This window comes from Aethalodelphis obliquidens, unplaced genomic scaffold, assembly GCF_003676395.1.
Source record: "Aethalodelphis obliquidens isolate GAN/ISIS:26980383/991018 unplaced genomic scaffold, ASM367639v1 scaffold5, whole genome shotgun sequence".
In the NCBI taxonomy this organism is placed as follows: Eukaryota; Metazoa; Chordata; class Mammalia; order Artiodactyla; family Delphinidae; genus Aethalodelphis; species Aethalodelphis obliquidens.
In genome coordinates this window covers 42,312,565-42,336,604 of record NW_020837949.1, presented here as the reverse complement: position 1 = coordinate 42,336,604, position 24,040 = coordinate 42,312,565, and the positions used below count along the sequence as shown (strand labels likewise).

Sequence of the window (24,040 nt, the reverse complement as noted above, 5' to 3'; positions counted from 1 at the left end):
TCTTTCACCTCCTTCATTAAATTTATTAATAAGTATTTTATTGTTTTGGATGCTATTGAAAATGGGATTGTTTCCTTTATTTCTTTTTCAGATAATTGTTAGTGCATCAAAATGCAGCTGACTTTTGTATGTTGATTTTATATCCTGCAACCCAAATCAGGCAAAAATACCAACTAAGCTCCCTAGCCAAATGGGGTCACCATCTGTGATCTTTGCTCTGGTGCATGTGTGAAGAGAAATGTCATCTGCCAAGATCTGAGCACTGGTTGTTATAAGCTCCACCTTTCTTCTCTGCTTGTTTCTGATCCACAGTGGTCAAGCCCTGCAGATTTTCCCAGTGATTCTTGTGAGTTGAGACCAGAGAGGGCATCCTGGGAAGCATCCTGCAACACTGGGGGAAGTGGATGCTCACTTTGGGATATTTTTTCCCCACTGGAGAAATTGTAGGCCCAGTAGGGCCCTCTCAGTGTGGCCTTGTGCCTGCCTGGGGGAAGGACGATGCTGTCAGGGTGTAGTTCTTCAAATTACCCTTCTAACGTGGTCCTTCTTGGTCTCTGTGGTCCAGGGGGTTGTTTCACATCACCCCTGTGTTCTAGAGTTTTCACAATCATGTCTTGTCTATGGACACTTGCTAGTTGGTCTTCTTGTGAGGGGGACTGAAGTCAGGAATGATCTATGTTGCCATCTTGATGACATTACTTGTAATTCTTCCCTTTCATAATGAAAATGCTTAAGACTAAGGATTTTTTTCTAAATGCATAAATTTTATGAGATAATTCTTATTGTTTTTATTTTCCAAATATTTTAGTGTTGAATTTTTAATTTCCTCTTTCACTACTAAATAACTATTTAGTAGTTTTTGGTTATTCTTATCTTTAATTTCTAGGCAACTTTATTTTTCTTTAACATTTTGTAATTCACATTTAATTTTATTGCCTTGCAGTCAGAGAATATTTTTAGAAGGATTCCTGCTCTTTGGAATTTACTAAAAGTACCTTTGAGGTATAACACATAATTATTTATTTTGAAAAATATCTAACGTTTACTAAAAATTAGGACATAATAATTAAAATTGGGGAAATTAAAAAAAAAATCACCTAAATGAAAAAAAGCAATGGTTGTTTACTTTAGAGCTTACTATAGCAAGGAAGTCAGTCAGTATCATTTGGGTTGGCAGGACTCAAAGGTAGGCAGAGGAGTGGGAAAGCTTTGTAACACACACAAAAAAAGGAAAGGCTGCAGGTGTGCCCTGATTGGAAACTGTTGGCATGGGAAGCAGTAGGCAGACTAACCAGAAGCACAGCATCCTATGTGATTGGTTAGCATTGCATATTTGTCTTTCTCTGTTTGGTCCTAAGTTGGAAGCAGAGTCGGTTATTAATAAGGGAAGCTGTCAGTTATTAATCAAGTGCTTCCTATTTGGGGCAGATCACTAGAGCAGTTATTGTTTGGCTTTCTGGACTGGTTGCTACAGATAGTAGGCTGGCTTCCTGAGCTGGTTACTTCAGGTTGCAGTTCAGAGTTCCATCTTTATATACAGTCTGGTCATTGTCCATATGTATATTCAGTCTCTCAATGTATTCTTTGTGCTTATCTTTCTGAATTTGCCCTTATTAATTACAGTCTTCAGATTTTCTCTATCTCCATATATGTACTTCTTGCCTATTTGATATGTCATGAGTGACTAAAAGTGCTGTTAAACAGTTTCACACTTTGTCTAATTTTCTCCCAGTATTTTTTATCAATATTTATTTTATAAATTTTAACATTTTGTTATTTGGCTCCTAAAGGCTCCTGACTAATATATCTTTAATATAGGTCTGAGTGCTTAATGTTACAAACACACACACACACACACACACACAATCCTTCTAGTTTCATTTATTAGCTTGCTTAAATTTTATTTATGTGATATTAATATTAAATGCGTCTATTTAATTTTTATTGCATTTGTTTTCCAAGCACGGGACTAAGCATTTTAATAAAATCTCATTTAAAAAATATATTTATCTCATTTGTCTTCTGCTTTGTGACTATGCTTGCAATAATTATCAGCAAGTATTTCTATATTTGAATGTTCCAATGCTCACCAATAGTTGGCTTCCCCATTCTTGGTTCCTTTATTTTGATAGAGCTTCCAATTTTCTGGAGTACTTTGAGTGCTAATATTTTTCCTCATTCAGCCTGGATAGGATTCTCAAGCACCCGGCATCAATGAAAAAGACTTTCTCTTGCCTCCAAAACAATGGCAGTATAGATGAGGAAATCTTGAATTCACAACTCAGATCACCATAGATGTTGCTCCACGGACTTCTGGCACCCCACGTTACAGAGAAGTCTAAAGTCAGCCTGGAATTTCTTCCTTTATAGCTTACCAGATTTTTTCTTTTGTTTCCAGATTTTCTTTTCCTTTTTTTGCTGTGCTGAGCTGGGTATGGGATCTTAGTTCCCTTACCAGGGAACAAACCTGCACCCCCTGCAATGGAAGTTCAGAGTCTTAACCACTGGACCTCCAGGGAAGTCCCCTAATTTTTGTTTTTTTTGAGGATTCATACTTTTACCTGGTTATATCTATTTATTGATCCACTATATCAGTTCTGCTTTTAGCCAAGTAAGCTCTTTGGATCTGCAGATTAAAGTGATTTCTTAGCTCATTTTATTTATGTCTGAATATTGATTATCTTCCATTTATTCTTATCTATGTTCAGGAGCACTAACTATTCATACGTCAGTAACTATGGTCCTTCTCTCTCACCATTTATATATCTTGGTCCTATTCTTCTAACTAGTAAAACTTTTTCTAATTATTGATTTGATTTTGATTAGCAGTGTTAACTCTACCTTTTAATGTTTCTAAAGTATCTTAAAAGTTGCCTTTCCTTGGAGCAGTTTCAAAACATTCATTCCTTATATTATCCAGTACCTTTTTATTTCTGTCAACTTCTCAGTATTTCTCTTTTCACAACTTGCCTAATGTCTTATTATCTCATCTTTCACCTTTTATGCCACAATGTCAAAGTTTTTCTTAAGTGTAAAAAGAACACAAAACACACTGCTTAAGATTTAAGTATGTTTCCTGAACTAAAAGGGTTTTAAAGGATTTTTTTGTCTGACATTTGTGTATTCTTTTCTACTTAATATTACAAAATTTCTCTACCATATGACTCACTCATTCCACTAAAAGTTGCTTGATTGGCTAACATCTGAATAAATGTGCATGCTTTTCATTTAGATTACTCATACAGTGGCTATACAATACCATCATTGTTTCCCACTCTGAGAAGAGATGGTCTATGTTTGTAAAGAAAATCAGTTTCTCTTGAGCAGGAAAAGAAGGTATTGTCCTATCACTATGGGAATAATTTAACTAAAAGGAATGAACTCTTATCCCAGGAAAACTTTTTCCTCTTTAGAGAAATTGGGTTTCTTTATTGTTCCCTCCGTTTGCTCCACCATTATCACACTGTGTGACCTGGAAAGGGCACTTAACCTCACTAAGTGTTCATTTTCTCATCTCTAAAATGAAGGAGTTATCTGGATGATATTAAGAGACCAGAAATGATCTGGCTCTAGTAGTCCTGTGCTTCTAATTAGAAATTTCCAGTTGTAGAAATTGAGGGGAATTTTTACATTTTCAGATGTCTGCCAATTAAACAACTTTTGTTATAATGAGTACAGGTCACCTTTATGAATTAGCTCTGTTGCCTAAAAATGGTAATATCTGTCTCCTGGTCCACATAGAACGTGTCCAGTGGAATGTAGTAATAATAGTAATAATAATAAGATTGACTCACTCCTCTGCTGCTTGCTACCTCACTGGGCTTCCCAGATCAACACACTACAATTCCTTTTGTGGCTTATTCTTTCATTCCTTCCTCTAGTCATTTAACAAATACTATTAAGCACTTACTATGATGAGGCTTGGTTCTAGGTTACTAAGGACACAGTGGCGTACTTGGTTATTAGTTACAGTTGAAACAATAAAGCAAAAAGGGGGACAATTTTGCTTTTGTCATGCAAAGTTCAGTGACAGAATAAGCTCTGGGCTTGATTTGCTTAGCGATTCGGGAATGCCACCAAGGACCCTGTCTCTGACGTGGTAGAAGGCATCACTCTCAGCCTTGTTCCTCATCCTGGTTGTAGGATGCTGTATTCATTTGCTAGGGCTGCCATAACAATTACCACAGACTGGGTGGCTTAAACAACAGAAATTTTTTCTCACAGATCTGGAGGCTAGAGGTCCAGGATGACGATGTTGCCAAGTTTGGTTTCTTCTGAGGCCTCTCTCCTTGAAGTGGTGGCCATCTTCTTCTTTTGTCTTCTGTTGACCTATAACAAATAGACTGCCAATTATTTCTCCAGAAAAAAAATAGGGTTTATTCAGGATCAGTAAAGAACTGCCATTCAGGGTGTGCAAGTATGGCAAGCCATGTGCAAGTCCTCTCACAGGAAGGAGAGGAGAACTCTTTTAAAGAGGGGAAAGGGAAGCTGGGAGGGCTATAGGAAACAAAGTGTCCACCGGAGGACTTGAGAGTTCAAACGATAATGGCTTTTCATTGGCTGAGTTGTGCTGACGTTTTCTCATTGGCTGAGCTCTTGCCAGGAGAGAAGAGAAAGTCTTTCTTCTTCCTGTCGGGCTCTGCTGTCTTCATAGGACAGGAGAGCTCCCCCTTCTGGCTTCCTGACTATTTTAATTGAGGTTGCTGTTTATCAATTTTGACACTTCACATGGTCTTTCTTCGAGTGTGTGAATGTCTGTGTCCTAGTCTCCTCTTCTTATAAGGACATTAGTCAGGTGGATTAAGTCCAACCCATATGACCTCATTTTACCTTAATTACCTTTGTAAAGGCCCTATCTCCAAATACTTTCATGTTCTGAAGTACTGGGAATTAGGACTTCAACAAATACATTTTGTTGGGGTGGGGGGGTAGGGGGACACAAGTGAACCCATAACGGATGCTTACTAATGACTCCTGGGGAACTCTTGTCCACATGCACAGAGAAAGACTGTGATTTTTAGAAATTTTCTTAGAAATGTAGGAAGCCACCCTTCCCGGCAGTGCTTAGCAAACACGTACGTGACCCTCACCAACCTAACTTGAGCTATATGCTCATATATGAACTAATCAGTGTGAACAAGATATGCAATTACTGATGAGCTCACATTGAAGTCAAATGCCCCACTCCTAGGGATTCAGCTTTCCCCAGAGCACACTGGCTGGGATGAGATATTTGAACTAAAAGTTGGGTTCTTACTAAAAGAAGAAGTAGATGTTGGAGAGATAACCTCATTACAAATGGTAGGGGGGGAAAGACAGAGTGCTTAATCCTCAGGAGCTTCTATTCAGGGGAGGGGTCGGGGGGAGATTTTTCTCAGGGCTTCAGGACTGGGGCAGCTGGGCAGTTAATGCCTGGAATCTAGAGCAGGACAGAATATATCTCTACCCAAGAGTTGGGAGCCTTCCAAATATCTTTGAAGATTAAAAACATTAAAACTCTGCCTGAGAAAAGTAAAATTTATGAAGTTATAAAGTTAGCTTATTCGATTCAACTCGGGAACTTACACAGATCAAATGAACTGCAATTGTGTTTGTCTCCTGATATTCAGATAGAAGGGTGATTGGTGAGCACAACCCTTCAGGATGTTTACAAATATCATCACTTTCAACTTTATACAGGCTTGTGAGATAAATATTCCCGTTTTCCAGATGAGGACAACAAGGCTCAGAGAGGGTAAGTGGCCTGGCAAAAGTTTTCGAGTGCCTTCTGCCCTGCCCCATAGCCCCTCTGCAGCGTGAGGACGCAAGAATGAGCAACCTGCAGTTGCAGGTGGTCCTTTTCCCCTAAAGGGGTTTGAGAGCCACCAGCACCTGTTCAAGGGGTCCTTGTGGTCACACCTTGAGGATCCTCCGAGTAGAGCAACTTAGTATACAGACAGGCACCACAACTCTGTCCTGTGCAACTCTGTCCTTGGCTCAGCAATTATTGGCTCAATTCTAGATGACCTCTGCCAAAAATTTTAACATTAAGAATTGTTGCCTGTTTCTAATTTTAATAATTAATGGAAGTTTTACAACTCTCAGTGACTTTTAACTCAGTTTTCTTTGGCTTACTGTTTCTTGGGCAGTAACAGTATGATCACTGTTATACAAACAAAGGCTGGACATGATCTATGACCAACTTCTTCCTCCATGGTAATATCATTGCATGCTTCTGAATTCCCCAGCTTTTTGTACAATCGGGTCACTGTCTCCAAATTCGAGCAATCAACACTTGAGTTTAAAACGTGTCCTTGTAGCATACTTTTTAGGCTAATCCAATTCACGATGCTCTGACTTTTGTTGCCAACCGCTTACTTGACACGTCTAAAAATGTCCTTCTTCATGCACAGCTTTCCACACCTCAATTGCTGCCAGCACATCTTTATCGTTGCTTAGAACAAACAAGAAGTCATCCTAGACTCCTCTCTTTCTCTCACACCACACATGCAATTCATCAGAAAATCATCTGCCTTAAAAAAAATTCAACCACTTCTTGCCATCTCTATTGCTTCCACTCAGTTCTGAGCTTTCAGCATCTCCTGCATGGATTACTTCAATAGCCTCCTGATAGGTCTTCCTGTTTCTATAGTTGCCTCTTTATAGTCTATGCCAAGGGTGGCAAACTATAGTCCATAAGTCAAACTCTGTCAACTGCCTGTTTTTGTAAATAAAGTTTTATTACAACACAAATAGGCCCATTTGTCTACATACCGTCCATGGCTATTTATGTGCTGCAATGGCACAGAAATGAACAGATTTGACAGAGATCATATGGCCCACAAAGCCTAAAATGTTTACATCTGACCCTTTAAAGAGAAGGTTTTCTTCTCTTTAGGTCCCTGGAATACTCTCCACTTGGCAATCTGAAACGTCCTTCTGAAATAAAAATCAGATCAGGTGATGCCACTGCTCACATCCCTCCTATGACTCCCCAGTTTACCATGAGTAAAATCCAAAAAGCTTTACAAAGACCTTTTAAGGTTACATGATCTGGCTTTTCCATTACCTCTCTGATTTCTTCTACTGCTATCTCCCTCATTCACTCTGCTCCAGCCCAAAGGACCCCTTGCTGTTCTTCCAACATGCCAGGCACAATCTTACCTCAGAACCTTTGCACATGCTGTATCTTCAGCTTAGAGAGCTCTTTCCCCAGATGTCTGCATGGCTCACTCTCTCGTGTTCCTCAAATCTTTGCTCAAATATCAGTTGCTTGTGGGTTTCTAATTAATACAACCCACCAGCCCTAGATCCCAGAATTCCTGAGACTTCCTTCACACTGTTCTATTTTTCCTTTTTTTTGCATAGCAATTGTTACATTCTACTATGCTATAATTTACTTATGCATTGAGTTTATTGTTTATTGTTTGCCTACACTCCCTAAAATATAGGGCAGGGATTTTTGTTCTATAACAACTTAGAAAAGGACCTGGACACATAGTAGTCATTCAATAAATATTTGTTGAGAGAATGAATGAACAAATGAATAAATGAAAAATGAATATAAAATATTTACAGGTCCTAACATTCTGCTAAGCACTATGGGGGAATACACACACACACACACACACACTCCCCAATATGTGACATGTTCCTCTATCTCAAGAATTTATTATCACACACAAAGTTGAAGGAATTTAGGAAAAGTATAATGGAATATAATTAGCACTAAAATGACTAGTATAGCCAACTGTACAGAGTAGATTAGAATAAAAGAGAACAAAGTAGGACAGAGTTGTTTGGGAAGGCTCCTTGAAACACCATGAACCACTCCCAGAAAAGTAGAGAGAATTAAACTCAATTAAACAGTGGGTGGCAGGAGGAGCTCACAGTATTGCATATGAAGGGCACAGCATAAGCAAAGCCAGGGAAGCGAGGAAGAACAATCTTTACCACACCTGTTGCTCAGCAAATTATTAGTCAGCCCTAGTTTAACAATCCAGTGTTGAAGTTTTGATCTTCCTCCATCAATCATCAATCAATCAATCAATCAATCAATGGGACATTGAGGAGCTTGGTCTAATCCACCTAGAGAGTCGGTACAGAGAAAACAGGCTATAGAAGGGAACATGGAGCCCTCTGGAAGACCCCTGGCCAGGTAGTGCTGGAAGAGCACAAGTGCAGGGTATGCCTTTAGTAGAGCTTCTTGGCATCTGCACGTAGGAAATCCTGATGGACATTCACAAAGCTCCAAGCCCCGGACGTAAAAGAAAGGGAAAGAAGGTTTCCATTTAATAGTTAAATTTATTAAACCGATCCATGATGGGAAAAGGCAGAGTCTTCTAGATCCACTGAAATAGTTACTTTGTTATAGATTATTCAGTAATATGCAATCCTCCAAATAGTAATATGATAATATAATATGTAATAATACATGTATATACATTAGATATATACATTATATAATATATATCTATAACTGTATATCTAATATATAGAGAAATATATATAATATACAGAGATACAGTTTATAATACATGCAGATACATTATATCATATATATATGGATATATATTATACCTATGTGTCTATATATCACATATCATATATATCCATATATATCTATAGATTCAAAAAGACTGACAATATGAAATTTTTTAATAAAAGGAGAGAAACCATGGAACTAAGTATCTACTACCGACCAAGAGAGAGAAGTACTAAATCAGGTCACTAGTGTGGTGTTCTGTCCTTTGAATCAAGGATACGTCATCAGGCCTCACGACGATTACGTATCCATTCAATTAATCAAAGTTCATGGAGCATCTACCATGCACCAGGCTTATGCTAAGTGCCAGGGATTGAGTGGTGAGCAAAACAGACAGTGTGCCAAGCCCTGAGGAGCAGAAGTCTCGTGTGGGTGCAGATATTAAACACACACTGGTCTAGGACAGTTTGGAGGGGTCTCCAAGACCAGCCACCAATTCTTTCTCTGATTATATGATCATGAAAACACCTTCTGATGACTACTTAAGTCTCTCATATAGATTGTTCAGGAAACTGTGAGGCTTGGGGGAGGTGGCTACAGATTGAAAACCTAATTTCTGAATCTGCCGTGCTGAGGACTAAACCATAGATTTCAAACCACCACAGGAAAGTCACTCTGTGAGCCTCGTGGGGGCACCTTCCTGCTGGCTACATACTCTGCTTTCAAGAGAAATTTTTTCTTGAGCTTTCTTTCTTTTTCTCATTTACAGTTTTTCTCACATCTTCTTTTTTCCCCCCTCTAAGTCTTCCCCCAAATAAGCTTGTCTTGACTTACCTTGAGTTCATTTTGTCAGATTGTCTGTTGTTAATTCCATGTCATCACTGCCTCTCTCCAGGTTTTGCTTTGCATCACAGGGGAGAAGGCTGCATTTCCCAGAATTGTTTTTCCCATTTACTTCCAGGTCACATTCTGCCACTGAGGGGTACAGACATGAAATCTGGAAGATAGTTGAGAAGGAGAAACCACTTTCTCCAGTGGCAGTTCTGCCAGAACACGAGCAGATGGCAAACATGCGATTATCAGCAGCAACCTCTAAGCAAGTTCTTGGAAGTTACCTGATTTCCTGGTCTTCCGAAGATTCTTGAAGTTTGCAGGCTCCTGGTGAGCCCCTGTAAACCACCTGCTTTGGTGCCACGGGCAAACTAAGGTCATCTGCAGGTGCTTTGTAGCCACTCGGGTGCTTTCTGATTTTATGAACTCAAGCCAAAGCTTCCCTAAGCCCTCTTAAGTCTCATTCCCTTTATCTAAAACCTTTCCTACTTGGAATACCTAGAAAGGCTACTTTCTGACCAAACTTGAAAAGTTCAGTAAGTTTGTATGGGAAGGACTATCCCCAGTTATTTTGGCCCTCTCCCCAAGATCCTTAAACTAAATATACAATGGCCTCCCTTCAGGTAGAGAAGAGAAAACAGAGGGAGGAAATGTAAAGTACCTATTTCTAGATTCCACTATTAGTGACTAATGTGCTCTTTGTGCTTCCTATACTGGAGCCTCACAGACTAATCAGAAGCTTGAAAAGAAGTCCTTTAGCCAATAAGAGAAAAACCTTTTTACCTGACCTCATATTGGATAATTGAGAAGCTCTCCTTGGCCTGTGGGTCTTCTTAGTGATGTTTTCAGGATATGGCAAACAGGCTTGCTTGGCTAGGGAACAGGGACTCCATAAAGGAGTCAGTAGGTTTATAAAAATATGATCACCTAGTGGACTCCAAAGCTGGTGGTTCTCAACATCCTGCAGATAATCAACTGCAAGAGCAGTTACCAAAAAAAAAAAAAAAAATGTCCAGACTCATACCAAAGATTTGATTTAATTGATCTGGAGCCAAACCAAGACGTTAGTAGTTTTTCAAAGTTCTCAGATTATTTTAATATGCAGCCAGGGTTGAGAAACACTAAGAAGATGTCCATGAAATGCTCAGCACAGATCCTGCTCAAGAAATGTTAGCTCTATCCTCTGCTGTCATTGTTGGGAAATCTGAGACTTGAGCCCAGGCTTCTTGGAGGAGTGTCCCTTCCATTTCCCCACAGCAGCCCGGAAGCGTGGATAAGACCATACAACACACTCCTTGGCACTGACTGAACATTCCAGTCAATGGAGACTTTGCAAAAGTACTGATGCCTGGTAATCCTGACCCATTAAATCAGCGCCACTGGGGTGGGACCCACGCATCAGTATTATTATTAATTATTCCACAAACATCGCCACATGATCTGATCTCTATTCCCCCATTATAATTTATTTGTAGCTCTTTATGCCACTTCAGTTACAGCTGCTTGTTTATATCCTCTCTCTCACTGTACTGTGAACCACCTGATGTCAAGGTGGATGTTTTGTTTCGTATTGTTTTTATACATTCTCTTTCCCCTTACGCTCAGAACCCACCAGAGTTCTAACATTTTGTATATATTTAAGTAATATTAATTTAATTAATTGTCTAATGCTGCAGATACCCATCTGAAGCTCTCCCACTTCTCCAATCTACTTTTTCACTTACATTCCCAGCTGTACTTTCTTCTGTTGCTGTTTTATAATATCTTTTCTCACACTGTAGCCAAAATGATCTTCTCAAAATTCAACTCTATCATTGAAGTCTGTTGGTGGGTATGATAGTATATAGACAATGATATAATTAGCATGCATGTGAGTTATAATATTTGGTCTATTTTTGTGTATGTGAGAAGGCACCCACAATTTACAAATGTCCCCAGTGATTCAAAAATGCACCCAAGGTTAAGAATCACTATTCTAGGGGTAGACTGAGGCCAGATTGCAGAAGCACCTGAGACCCAAGACCAACTCTAGGAGTTGGAGTGTAATAAATGCGGGCACTGGGTCATCACTGATGTCTTTGAGCAGAGATGCAGTGGAACCGGAGACGTGTTTAAGTGTATAAGCCAGAATGCAGCATGTGGATATAAGAGAGACTTAATTACTTCTGAGAGGGTCCTTTATTCATTTCTCAAAGGACTTACATAATCATCTCAGTTCTGTTTCCAGTTTCCTTCCTTCTATAATTATTTTTTCCTCTATTCACTTGCCCTGATAGCCTTATACTCATTTGAACAACTGTCAAAGGGCCACATTTCAGTATATTAATTCCCTTGCTGAATGTTACAGATGAATTCCCATCTGCTAGTTTTATTAAAATATAAATGGGGAAAAAACCCTCTACATTATCTAGGAGACCCATGTGAGCAGCCTGGCTCCACTAGCTGTTGTCTACAGTAGATATGGGTTATGAGCGGTCATGATCCTAAGGACACAGCTCTTTGTTAAAAAGAAGACCAGACTGGGCAGAGGCGGTGCCTCCCTGATCTGTAACTGCCATTGCTGGTCCCCACAGCTAATAGAATTTCAATTGTCAGAGCCATCCTGGAACAATAGACTACAACTATGAATTTAATCATCTAGAAACCAATGACATAGTTTCATTTCTCTGAAAGAATTTGCATCTTTTAAAAGAGTTAGCACATTCATGGTTTTGCTAGCACAGTCTTGTGATCTAGGGGGCAAATAACCAAAAATATTCTAGAAAGAAGATAAGGTAATGAGGTTAAAATATCAGATGGAGCAGCCTCTGGAACTCCTCCTTTGCAGCCCACCTTCACCCCCACCCCAAATTAAAACTTCTAGAAGAAAAAAACATATATTTTTAAAAATTAATAACTTATCATAAAGGCAGAAGGTGAAATCTTCACGTGCCAGAAATAAAGAGCAAATCCTTAGGCTGGAAGGCTATGGGAGCTGAACCTCTGCAGAATATAGTGGGAATCAAGATGTGATATTTTAGGTGCCGTGCTGTCACATCTCTGAGACGGTCAAGGCTTCAGGACTCGAGCACGGAACTGGACTGCCTGAATGAAGCCTGGAATTGGGGAAACTGCATCGTCTGTAACTGAGAAATGGAAAATCTCCTCACTGGCTGGGAAGCCAACCATTTGTCCTAGGCCTTGTTTCAGGACCCTCCAGATATGAGAACCTCAGGAAATAGGATCTCAAACCCACTGTGCACCACACACCAGGCACCAAGTCCACTGGACACCTCTGGAGGACATCTTTCACATAAACAAGGGTCCCCTGTTCTGGTCATTGATTGCTATGTGACAAATAATCCCAAAAGATAGTGGCTTAAAATATCAGTTTACTGCCCCTCATGTTTCTGAGGGTTAGGAAATCAAGCAGGACACAGCAAGGTCCATGAGTGGACTCCATGATGTCTGGGACTTGTCTAGGAATAGCTTGAATGGCGTGGCTGGCATGGTGACGCTCACTGACCACGGGAGCTTAGCAAGGACTGTAAGACAGCTTCCTCAGCTCCTCTTCACATGGGTGTCTCCAGAGCTTCCTTGGAGGGTGGTAGCTGGGTTCCAAGAACACGGGGTAGAAGCTGAAAGGATACCTATGGACCAGGCTTAGAAGTCATGACGTGTCACTTCTGCCAGATTTCATTGACCAGGCACGAGCCACACACCAGCCAGGATTCAAGACGAGACCACACAAGGGTGTGAATAACAGGAAACATGGTCCTTGCCGTGGGAGGCGGGCTGGGAGTGGATTTTTAGAGACTAGTGACCACGCTACTGGAATCAGGCAATGTGTCAGTCCTTGGCTGCGGTTGTGGAAATTCCCATGCAAAAGCCAAATAGAAACATGGATCCAGAATAAGACAGTCCAATGGTGCCCTTCAGAAATGATCGTAAAACTCCTCCCATAGAAGGACCTCTTCTCATTAGAGCACCTGCAGGACTGCCTCGGAATTCCCAAAGGTGATAGGCCCCCTGGAAGATGAAGTCAGGTAGGACGTAGGCGCCATTTAGCTGGGATGTGAGCTCCAAGGCTGACTAAGTGGGGATCTGCAGGGCTGTTCACCACCGAAGACCCAGACCCAGTTCCTGATTAGCCTTAGGAGTAAAGCAGAGCTGGGGTTGGGGCTAGATGGGTAGATGGGCTACCAAGTGAATTTAACTATGCATCAAGGAGTGCCACAGAGACCAGGAGTCAAATGAATGAAGATGTGCCATTGTTTTGAAGGACATAAGACCACATGCACGTTTATAAGAAATTTTACTAGGATCACAGACCTCCCATGTCAGCCCAGCATTGATCTCTGAACAGAAGCCCCAGGGTAGCACAATTCACAGTGGAGATGTGTGCTCAGATTAGCACAAATGACAAGTCCTACTGTGTTTCCTCTGTCTGGAAGAAGAGTAACGGAGGACAGCCTATGTGAGGGAGAGCATGAGAGGAGCATAGCTGTCAAGGTTGTGGCAGGTTCCTTTCTGCCCTGCTGATGCTTCAGAATAGAGTGGAGATCTATGACTGCCTCACAATTCGGACTGCTTGAAAGGCAGCAAAGAAAGAATACCTAATGTAATAAATCAAGAAGCTCAAGCATGGAAAGGCAATGCTATCCTAAGCCAGCATTCCTGTTGGAATAAGCACATGGGAATGTAAATTCAGAAAGTCCTTCTCCCAAGGAAATTCCCTTTTTGACAGCTAATCCAGCACAAGTGGATTATAAAGTAGCTCATGCAATGAAACGTTTAGAAATGCTTCAGAAAATCATATCATCGGAGCCTCTACCAAGGAATTGTCAGTCAGCCATACAGAATATTCTGTGTGACCTTACCTTAAATGCTTGGCAGGAATATTTCTTCCCTTCTGGATGGGGTCATATAATTCGTTCAAGCCAATGAAATGTGAGCAGAAGTGATTGTGTCACCTCCAGGCTGAAGCCATGAAAAAGTCCCTTTAAGATTACCTTGTCTGGAATGGCCATCATCAAAATATCTACAAACAATAAATGCTGGAGAGGGTGTGGAGAAAAGGGAACACTCTTGCATTGTTGGTGGGAATGTAAATTGATACAGCCACTATGGAGAACAGTATGGAGGTTCCTTAAAAAACTGAAAATAGAACTACCATACGGCCCAGCAATCCCACTACTGGGCGTACACCCTGAGAAAACCATAATTCAAAAAGAGTCACGTACCACAGTGTTCATTGCAGCTCTATTTACAATAGCCAGGACATGGAAGCAACCTAAGTGTCCGTCGACAGATGAATGGATAAAGAAGATGTGGCACATATATACGATGGAATATTACTCAGACATAAAAAGAAATGAAATTGAGTTATTTGTAGTGAGGTGGATGGACCTAGAGTCTGTCATACAGAGTGAAGTAAGTCAGAAAGAGAAAAACAAATATCGTATGCTAACACATATATATGGAATCTAAAATAAAAAGAAAAAAATGGCTCTGAAGAACCTAGGGGCAGGACAGGAATAAAGACGCAAACATACAGAATGGAGTTGAGGACATGGGGAGGGGGAAGGGTAAGCTGGGACGAAGTGAGAGAGTGGCATGGACATATATACACTACCAAATGTAAAATAGATAGCTAGTGGGAAGCAGCTGCATAGCACAGGGAGATCAGCTTGGTGATTTGTGACCACCTAGAGGGGTGGGATACGGAGGGTGGGAGGGAGACACAGAGGGAGGAGATATGGGGATATATGTATAAGTATAGCTGATTCACTTTGTTATAAAGCAGAAACTAAAAAACCATTGTAAAGCAATCCATATCCCAATAAAGATGTTTAAAAAAAAAAAAAAGATTACACTGTCTGTCTCTCCACTTGCAATAATGAGTATGGAGGCTGTGTTGACACATCAGGGTCTTTAGAGCAAAGCAGCCTGACTCACTCTGCATTTGGAGGTCGTCTGCTACTGCAGGCAGCATAAGCCTCATCTATGCTGTTACTTTGGAGACCTGGTGGGCTCATTTTGTAGCCCTAGAGGTGCCCTGATGCTGGAGCCCTCTCACGGGAGAGCTATTGGTGGGGGCAGCACAGGGGTGGGAAAGCTTGTTGTTCAGCTTGGAGAGGTGTTAGCGGAAGCAATCCCAGGATGTGCCTCCAAGAGAAGAAAGCTGAGGGAAGCCACAGTCAGAATGAGGGAAATAGTATTGGTTAAACTCAAAGAAGGAAGCATAGAAAACCTGGAGAAGGAGTGATGATGTGGTGGCCCCCAGAGTTGAGGTGCCAGGACATGGTATAAATTGTGCTCAGGATTGAGCTGTTCAGGTCTCAGCTTACAAACAGGTAAGACACGCTTCAGTGCCCATTCAGCAGAGAACGTACTTCAGATGAAGGTTGTGCTCTAAATTCTATTAATGGAGAGTCTTGTTACTTGAAGCGTGAGATGATTATAACAAAGGCATCGTCATCCATCCACCACAGAGGAAATGAGCCCATGTATGGTATTTACCAATGTATAAAATGATGACAAACATCACACTCCTCTGGGCACTTTAGCTGGTACCTTGGAAAAGTTGAGCATTGTCACAAAAACGCTGTCTTCCTACATCAACCCTGGCCTGAGAAGAGCAGGAGAGCATACATACTGGCAGCAGGTTGCAGAGACAGTGTTTCTGCTTCAAATCCTTGCTCTCCCACTTTCTATTGGGAGATCTTGCAAGGTGGTTATTTGACTTCTTTCTGCTTCTATTTCCTCATCTGTCAAATGGAGATGAAAGTGTTTCTTTTTTCATGAGGTCAGTACGAGAATTATACTGGATCAGGAAGAAAAGTGCTAAGTACCGTGTCTGATACATGAGTTCTAAATAATGCTAGATATCATGATTTAAACAGGACCCTTTAAAGTACTGGACAGGTATCCCTACCCACCCCCTTTCCCCTCTTTTCCCATCTAAATGCCTAAGACAGATCACTTCTCCCCTCTCCACACCTGCCACACAGTTCCTGGGAGTACAGAACTGCACTGTGGGGTCTCGCTCTGGAATGAGGGCATCACAACTTGAGGGTCTTAATTCCCTTCTGTCTCTAACTTGCCACTATTCTTGTCTGCTTCACGCCTAACCGGGGTGTTCAGGAGCAGATTACACGCGGCCCTGCAGCTGCTGCTTTGTGAACGAGGGCTTCTCTTAGAGGGAGAGAAGTCAGGCAATTCCCTTCTTGGTGCGCTTTACCAGATACCAGAAAATTCCCACTACCAATAACATTTTACCACCATTCACATTCTCATGTCTAAAATTCTGTAAGGCAGGGCACATTCGTTTAGCTAAAATATAAGAATTCCAGGGAGAAGATATATAGCAAGAGTTATCGGTCACATTTACCTCGGTACAAGTGAATTTCTCAGATTTCTTTTCTGAAAGCAGGTTAGACAAGGGGGAGATATAAGAGAGGATGAAAAGCCTGAGGATTTGAGAAGCAGCTGAGAAGGAAAAGGATCCAAATGAGAGCCCTGGGAACTCCAGAGATGCTCACTGCGGAAGTACCATTTGGAGCAGGGCTGCTCTGAATGGGCCATGTCCCCAAATGAGTCGTACCCCCAGAGGCCTCGTAGGGTTCTCAGGGTCTCACCCGAGGAGGAGACTACTTTCAAATCCTGGGATTGCAGAGTGTATAACAGTAATCTGAGGAGCTATTCATCAGTGAACAGGAAGTAATCAGAGTGCACAGCCAGCAAGTGTGGGCTTTGGAACCAAAGGCATTTTTTTTAGGACACGTCCCGCATGGGGGATTTTGAGGGCCAATAAATATGTCAAATGCCCACCCTGCCCCTCAGTTAAAGGATTTGAGATCGCCTGGACCTCTAAATGTGCCACTGTGGCCCTTTGGGGGAGTATAAACATAGGAATAAACACAATGGATGAGCAAATCTAGCTGGGATTTATTTGGGCATCATATTTTAGAGGAGAAGTTTAAAATTTTTTAGTTTACACACTTTAAAATAATATCGAGGCTCCCAAAGAACTTTTGTTTATGTGGATTAACTTATCTCTAGAATTATTTACCATTTTGGAAAGTAAAATTGAGAAATTAAAAATATTTTTATTAATTTATTTTAAATAACAGTAATAAAATATTAACAGAAATAACATACATTATGAAAAGTAACTTTTTTTCCAAAAAAAAATGATTGCTTTGTTTCTTCATCAGTCAGCTATGATATTATATGTGTGATATAGTAGGAAATACATATATTTAATCTTTGTCCCATCCTTGGCTCAGAGCTCCTAAAATCCCTGGAATTTCCTGAGCGATGGGGGTGAGAGAAGCACTTTTTGTTATTCCTAAGAAGCCCTTTTCAACTGTACCTGTGTTTATACTAATGAGGTGATTCTTGGAGGGCCCCCAGGTAGCTTCAGGGTGAGAGCTGGTACACAGAGGAACCAACCTTGTGATTAGAGGGTGGGAAATTTCAGCTCCACCCCTTCTGGAGGGACTGGAGATTGAGTTCAATCAACAATGACCAATGATTTAATGTAATGTAATCAAACCTCCATAAGATCCCCTAAACAGGGTTTGAGAAGCTTCCTGGTTGGTGAACACATGAAAGTGGTGAAGGGCGGTGCTCCTGTAGAGGGTATGGGAGCCATGTGTGCACACCTACACGTTGCCCTGTGCTTCTCTTCTGTTTCCTGAGTTGCATCGGCTATAATAAACTGGTGAACATAAGTAAAGGGTTTTCTTGAGATTTGTGAGTTGTTCTAATGAATTATCAAACAGGGGCAGGGAAGGTTGTGGGAGCTCCCAAATCTGCAGGCAGCCAGGCAGAAGTGTGGGTCACCTGAGCTCCCCATTTGTGGCAGGTGTCTGAGGTGGGCATTCTTGTGGGACTGAACTGTTAACCTGTGAAGTCCATACCAACTCTGACAGTCAGTGTCAGGATTGAGTTGGACCGTTGAATACCCAGTTGGTGTCAGAGAAACAGAGGCATATCATGTAGCCTCTGGAAAACACCATATGAAAGAATGAGAGAAAAAGCAGTAACATCTTAGCATTGTTGTAAAAATAGGTTTGACTTTGCAGACCACACCCCCTCCCCAGAAAGGGCCTCAAGGGACCCCAGGAGTCCCTAGACCCCACCTTAAGACCTCTGTGTTAGAGGATTGTTTTCTGTGATTGGACTGTTCTGAAACTATCCATTCCTTAGCTCCAGAATACATCATACAAGTCTCAAAGGTCCAAAAAAGGTTAAAAATCGCTTTTTCATAATTAAGATTTACGATGAAGACTCCAAGGAGTCCTTGGAGTTTGTGTCCAGAGACAGCACGGAGCAGAGAATGGTGGAAGATGGGATTTGTTCTGTAAGTTTATCCAGAGCTCATGGCGTATGGTGACTATGCCAGGAGTGAATGAGTACTCAGTACCTAATAACGGCACTGGGGAGGTATATACAATGAGTGGGAAATGAAACGGTAACCTCACTGGTTGTCAGAGGGCTAGAGTGAGGAGAAAGGCCCTCAGAGCACGTGTGCTGGGTATGCAAAACCCTCCCATCCCTGCACCTCTCAAGGGAAGGGTGGGAGGGAAGCCTGTCCCTCCTTTCATTTAAATGCTGATGCCTGCCATAATTTGCTGTAAAGCCGTTTTCTCTCTCACGACTTAGGAGAATGGAGTCAGATGGTTAGCATGCTAGACTGTTCAGAGCTATGTCGAAGCAGCAGGTGACCTAGAAAAGATCTGCCCCCCAAAAAAAGCGATAACACGCTGTCCCTGCATAATGATGATATTTTGCCTCTATGCACTGTTAAGAAGTTTCAGAAATATTATGGGAAACAAGAAAGGGATTTTTCATACAGCTGGCACCTGACTAAATAAATGTATATTTCATACCTGATTCTTTAACTAGGATCCCAAATGCATTCTCATACTTCTGCCAGACAGATTGTTTTCCTTTTCTTATGCAAAAAATCTAGATGGACTTCCAGCTCAAGACTGTGCCTGGTTAACAGCCCTCAATACCACCTGTCTCATTTTCTCTCTTTAAAAATATGGGAAAAAATGAAAACTCTCACTACTGTTGAAAACCATCATTGACAGACAACCTAACGTCTGAATCAGAGAGGAATAGACACTACTTATAAACAGACGGAGCCGCACTGAGAAACGCTACGCCAAGGAGCCTCTGCACCATGCAAAACACAGACTGTCAACAAACGTGAGACAGAGGCGTTGTCTGCAGCCTGATCTGACCCACCCATCGAGGAGAAGCTCATCCTTAGATGCTGCCAGGCTCTGAGGCAAGCAGAGGCTGGACTCTGCCTCATTAGCTACTTTCTAGAAAGAATACAAGTCCCAGGGGAAAAATGGTCCGGATGTAGGAGCGGACTCAGGATATAACGTGATGTGTAGTCCCACAAGTGAGGAGCTGGGTGTATGAGCAGAGAGAAGTCCCCTGGTAACGGGCCACACTGGGAGTGGGTGGGAGTTGTGTGGTTTTGTGTGGTGTGGTATGTGTGTGGGTGTGGCACGTAGGGCACGTAGTATATGTGTGTATGCCTGTGTACGCATGTAGCATGTGTAATGTGTGGTATGTGTTGCATTGTATTGTGTGGTGTGTGTGTGTATGATGTACTGAGTGAATATGTATGTGTGAGTATGCAGTGTGTGTATGTGATACGTGTATGTGGTATGTGTTTGGTGTATATACGTATGTGGATGTGGTATGTGTAGGGTGTGTGTGTATATACCTAACTACTATAATGAAGACTCCTAAAGAATAAGGCAATTGAAAGAGAGGGATGAGTTCCCTTGGAGAAAGACCCATCAGAAACTTGGCCTGGAGCTGTTTGCGCACGTTGACCTGGCCTCTGGATGCAATAAAGGGTGGTTATTATTGGTTCACCATATGCTGAACAGAGAGTGGGAATAAGAGTATTTCATTTACACTATCTGCTTCTAAGCATCAGATCTGAAAAGAAATCTGGTTATTTTTTGAGAAAAAGAAGAAATCCATCAAATAATGTGTAACTATAGAAGCATAATTTATACCAAGAAAAAAGAAATAACATCTGGAAGGCTCCGAAGAAAAAGACATCTCTAAAAAAGTATACCTCAATGACTAGAAAAAAAGATATTTCAAGGAAATGTTTTAGTGTCATGAAGAGATGGAAGAAGGCATAAGCAGGAACAGTGCTGTAAGCAAAAAGGCAGGGAGAGGAAAGGAAGAGGCTGGCATGAAAGGCGCCATTGTGGGGAAAGGAGCCACTAAAACAAAGCTTGAGGCAGCGACAACCAAAACAGGTCAATTCGTGGTGCAGAAAATCCCATCACCTACTGGAAGTGCAGGTTTGAGAAGCCTTTCCAGAATGCCAGGTGAAAGGATAAGGGAGTCAAAACAAAGTAAGAGGAGATAGGAATAAAGTCAGCAAAGAGTGTTCCTGGAAGAGAAACAAAAATAGAGAAAAGCTGAATCAAACCTATAACATAAGAAATCTCTCCTGAGCTTGCAAAAAAGGGGAGAAAGAGGCTTGTGGAAGCAGATTCCAAGAGCTTACCATACTTAGGCACAGTAACTGAAAATATACCTGGGGTATCCCCACCTCCACCATCATCTAGTCATGTCTTATCAAAGCATTTTTATTCATTCACTCAACAAATACTTATTTTATGTGCCAGGCACTGCAATTATAAAGATCAAAGGAAAAGTCCTCAAAGATTTAGGCAGAACAAAATTGTTTACCTACAATACCCACCGTAAACCAAATATTAGATCATTAGAAGAAGACATCTATCATCTTAAGGGATAGTTTGGGGGCTCAGGGATTTCTTAGGCTTCCAAGCTACCTTTCCTGTATGAACGTAACAAAACGACAAATGCAGGTATACATTTGTTACCAAACCAAACTTGGATCCACTTGCTTGCCTCACAGCCTAGTCAATCTACTTACACCAGGTTGTGGTGGAGGAAACTGCAGCATTTATTGCAGGTGCCAAGCAAGGAGAATGAGCAGCTCATGCTCAAAAGACCCAAACACCCCATGGCTTTCAGGCAAGCGTTTTTAAAGACAGTGTTAGGGGAGGGGATCATAGGAGCATGGCCATCTCATGGACCTTCTTCTGACTGGTTCATGGTGAGGTAACAGGGTGGTGTTTCAGGAATCTTAATCATCAACTTTCTGTTTCCAACCAGTCTGGGGTATACCACCATGCTCCACCTGGGCAGTGGCGGGGGTCTTCGATCTTGCAGAACAACTTAAAGATACATGTCAGATTGTTATATATATATCACTTGAGGAGGAACTATTGCTGAACTGTTGATCTTGACTACTTTTCCTTTGTTTCTGCATTCCCTCACTTCCCTAATTAGTAACTGGTTGAGTCTGGTCTTTGGAACTCAGGGAAGGGCTGGGAGACTAAAGCTTCTTTTCTACAAACAAAAAATGGGGGACATGAGGGGCTTTTGTACCCGGGACAGCCCCACAGGTTCCTGCTTGGTTTCACAGAGGTGTAAAAACCATGGCATCAGTATTGAATATTTAAAAATATATGTAAATGTTTTCCACAACTAGTGGAGAATTGGAGCAGAGTTAAAGGCCTAAAACTGAAGAAGTCATTCATGTACAGAAGTCCTAAAATTATTAAAACACAGATAATCATAAATAATTGGTACATGTGGTTGTAAACTGAAAACATGTACCAAATATTATACTAGAAAAAGGATGTATATAAATGTACATACCCTTAGCGCAACAATTCTATGAGTAGAAAAATTTCCCCCAAGCCATTACTTAAGGATGGTTTAATGGTTTCTAAACAAGGATATAATTTAGTGTTAGTTACAAAATGAGAAAAAACAAAAGAATAAGAATAAAACAGTGGTGGCATTGGTTATATAAACAAAAATTTATATCTACGATGAAATAAAATACAACAATGTAGATGATGTAGATAATGTCCATTTATAGGGTAATAAGCTGCGATATTGTTATCTAAAATATGGGTTCACTTCTTGGTAGGTGTCAAGCCAAAAGACATAACCAAGCCAAAGATCGGGAGAGGGAAGGATTTCTTATTACTTGCAGCAAATAAGGAGAACACAGAGACTCTTTCCCAAAGCAGTGTCTCCCCAGCAGCAAAACTGGGGAAGTTTTAAGCTAAGGGTACCTGCATATTCATGAAGGGGCTTGGGTGGTCCACTGAGTCCAAGCTTTAATTGATAGAAGTCACGAGGGTCAGAAAACGTCAACATCATCATCCGTTGGGTTCCGGTTGATCTGGTGGTTGAACACTTTAGGATAATCTTTACCATTGAAACAAAACTGGGAGTCTTTAACAACTGATATATAATCTTTGCTATTGCTTCTCTTTTGCCTGATAATAGTTATTTGTTCTTTTGTTCCTTTAAGATCATTAATTACTGAGACATGTTCAAGGGCAAGCATTGTGGCCAGGCCTAGATCATAAAATGGTTTAGGCCAAAAATGGCTTCTCTTATGTCAAAAAAGCCACGCCTGGTTCTCTTCCTCCAGGGATCCCCTGTCCTGTTTGTTTACAATATGTTGTCATGTTAAAAAGAAAAAAGCAACTTAAAACCCAATATTTACTGTATAATTCTACTTTAGAAAAAAATATATGGGGCTTCCCTGGTGGCGCAGTGGTTGAAAGTCCGCCTTCCGATGCAGAGGACGCAGGTTCGTGCCTGGATCCGGGAAGATCCCACATGCCGTGGAGCAGCTGGGCCCGTGAGCCATGGCTGCTGAGCCTGCGCGTCCGTGAGCCTGTGCTCCGCAACGGGAGAGGCCACAACAGTGAGACGCCCGCGTACCGCAAAAAAAATAAAAAAATTTTTTAAAAAAAGCATGTAAATAGAAAATAAATTCTAAAAATTTCTACAGTTGAATGTTAATAGTTGTTATATCTAGATGGCAAGATTTTGCATGCTTGTTATTTTCTATTTTATCCTAGTTTGTTTGGCTCATCTGGATTTTCCAGTTTTTCTGCAAGTTGCATGTAAGCGATTTAAATAAGGCTGTGACATAATTAGATTTTCAAGGGTAGAAACAGGATTGCAGGGCCAATATAAGAGACAAAGTAATTGAAGCAAATCAGATGAGAGATGATGGCAGCCAGAAGCCAGGAAGTGGCAGTGGGAATGGGCAAAAGTGGGCAGACTTGAGTGATTCCAAAGACAAGAACTGATGAGCTTGAGGACTGGTTACTAATGGGAGTGAGGCTGCAGATACCTGCAGTGCAGTAAGAGATCATGCTTCCTTGGAGTTTAAAATAAGGATGAGTCAGCCAGATGGAGAGGGAGGGAAGGCCATTTCAGCCAGAAGTGTGTGTCCCATTATTTGACCTGTCTTACAGTGGCCTTTCCCAGCCAAATTGCAAACACACCCACCAAAGTTGAATTAACATTTTCAAAGGGAGAGGAAAGCATAATTCCCTCTGGAAACTCTGAGCACATTATGTCAAAGTGAATCCATCCATCCTGGCTACAGCAGTTTCCAGACAGGCTGCCCAAGGCTGCTTTGCAGAAAAGGCTTATTCTGTGCTGAGCACCTCATTTACACCTGAATGGAGAACTCCTGAGAATCCTGGACCAGCCAAGCACAGCAGAGTTACTATTTCCAGAAAATTTTCATTTGACCCCAATGACTTACAATAACAGAACAATGTCCCATTACCCAGTAATAATCACTGTGACCTTCACTGGGAATGAAGGGTCCTTTCCCACAAGGACCTGATCCAAAATACC

General features: G+C 41.3%; 1 long non-coding RNA gene across 1 annotated transcript in view; it reads right to left on the bottom strand.

Moving 5' to 3' along the window:
- LOC113618238 (uncharacterized) overlaps positions 1-24,040 on the bottom strand; it is a 154,691-nt gene continuing 130,651 nt past the window's right edge. The window contains exons 8-10 of the long non-coding RNA XR_003431938.1: positions 9,299-9,461; positions 7,938-8,067; positions 1-4,329 (exon numbers count right to left, since the gene is read on the bottom strand). This is a non-coding gene — a long non-coding RNA (uncharacterized LOC113618238). The remainder of the gene's footprint in view (positions 4,330-7,937; positions 8,068-9,298; positions 9,462-24,040) is intronic.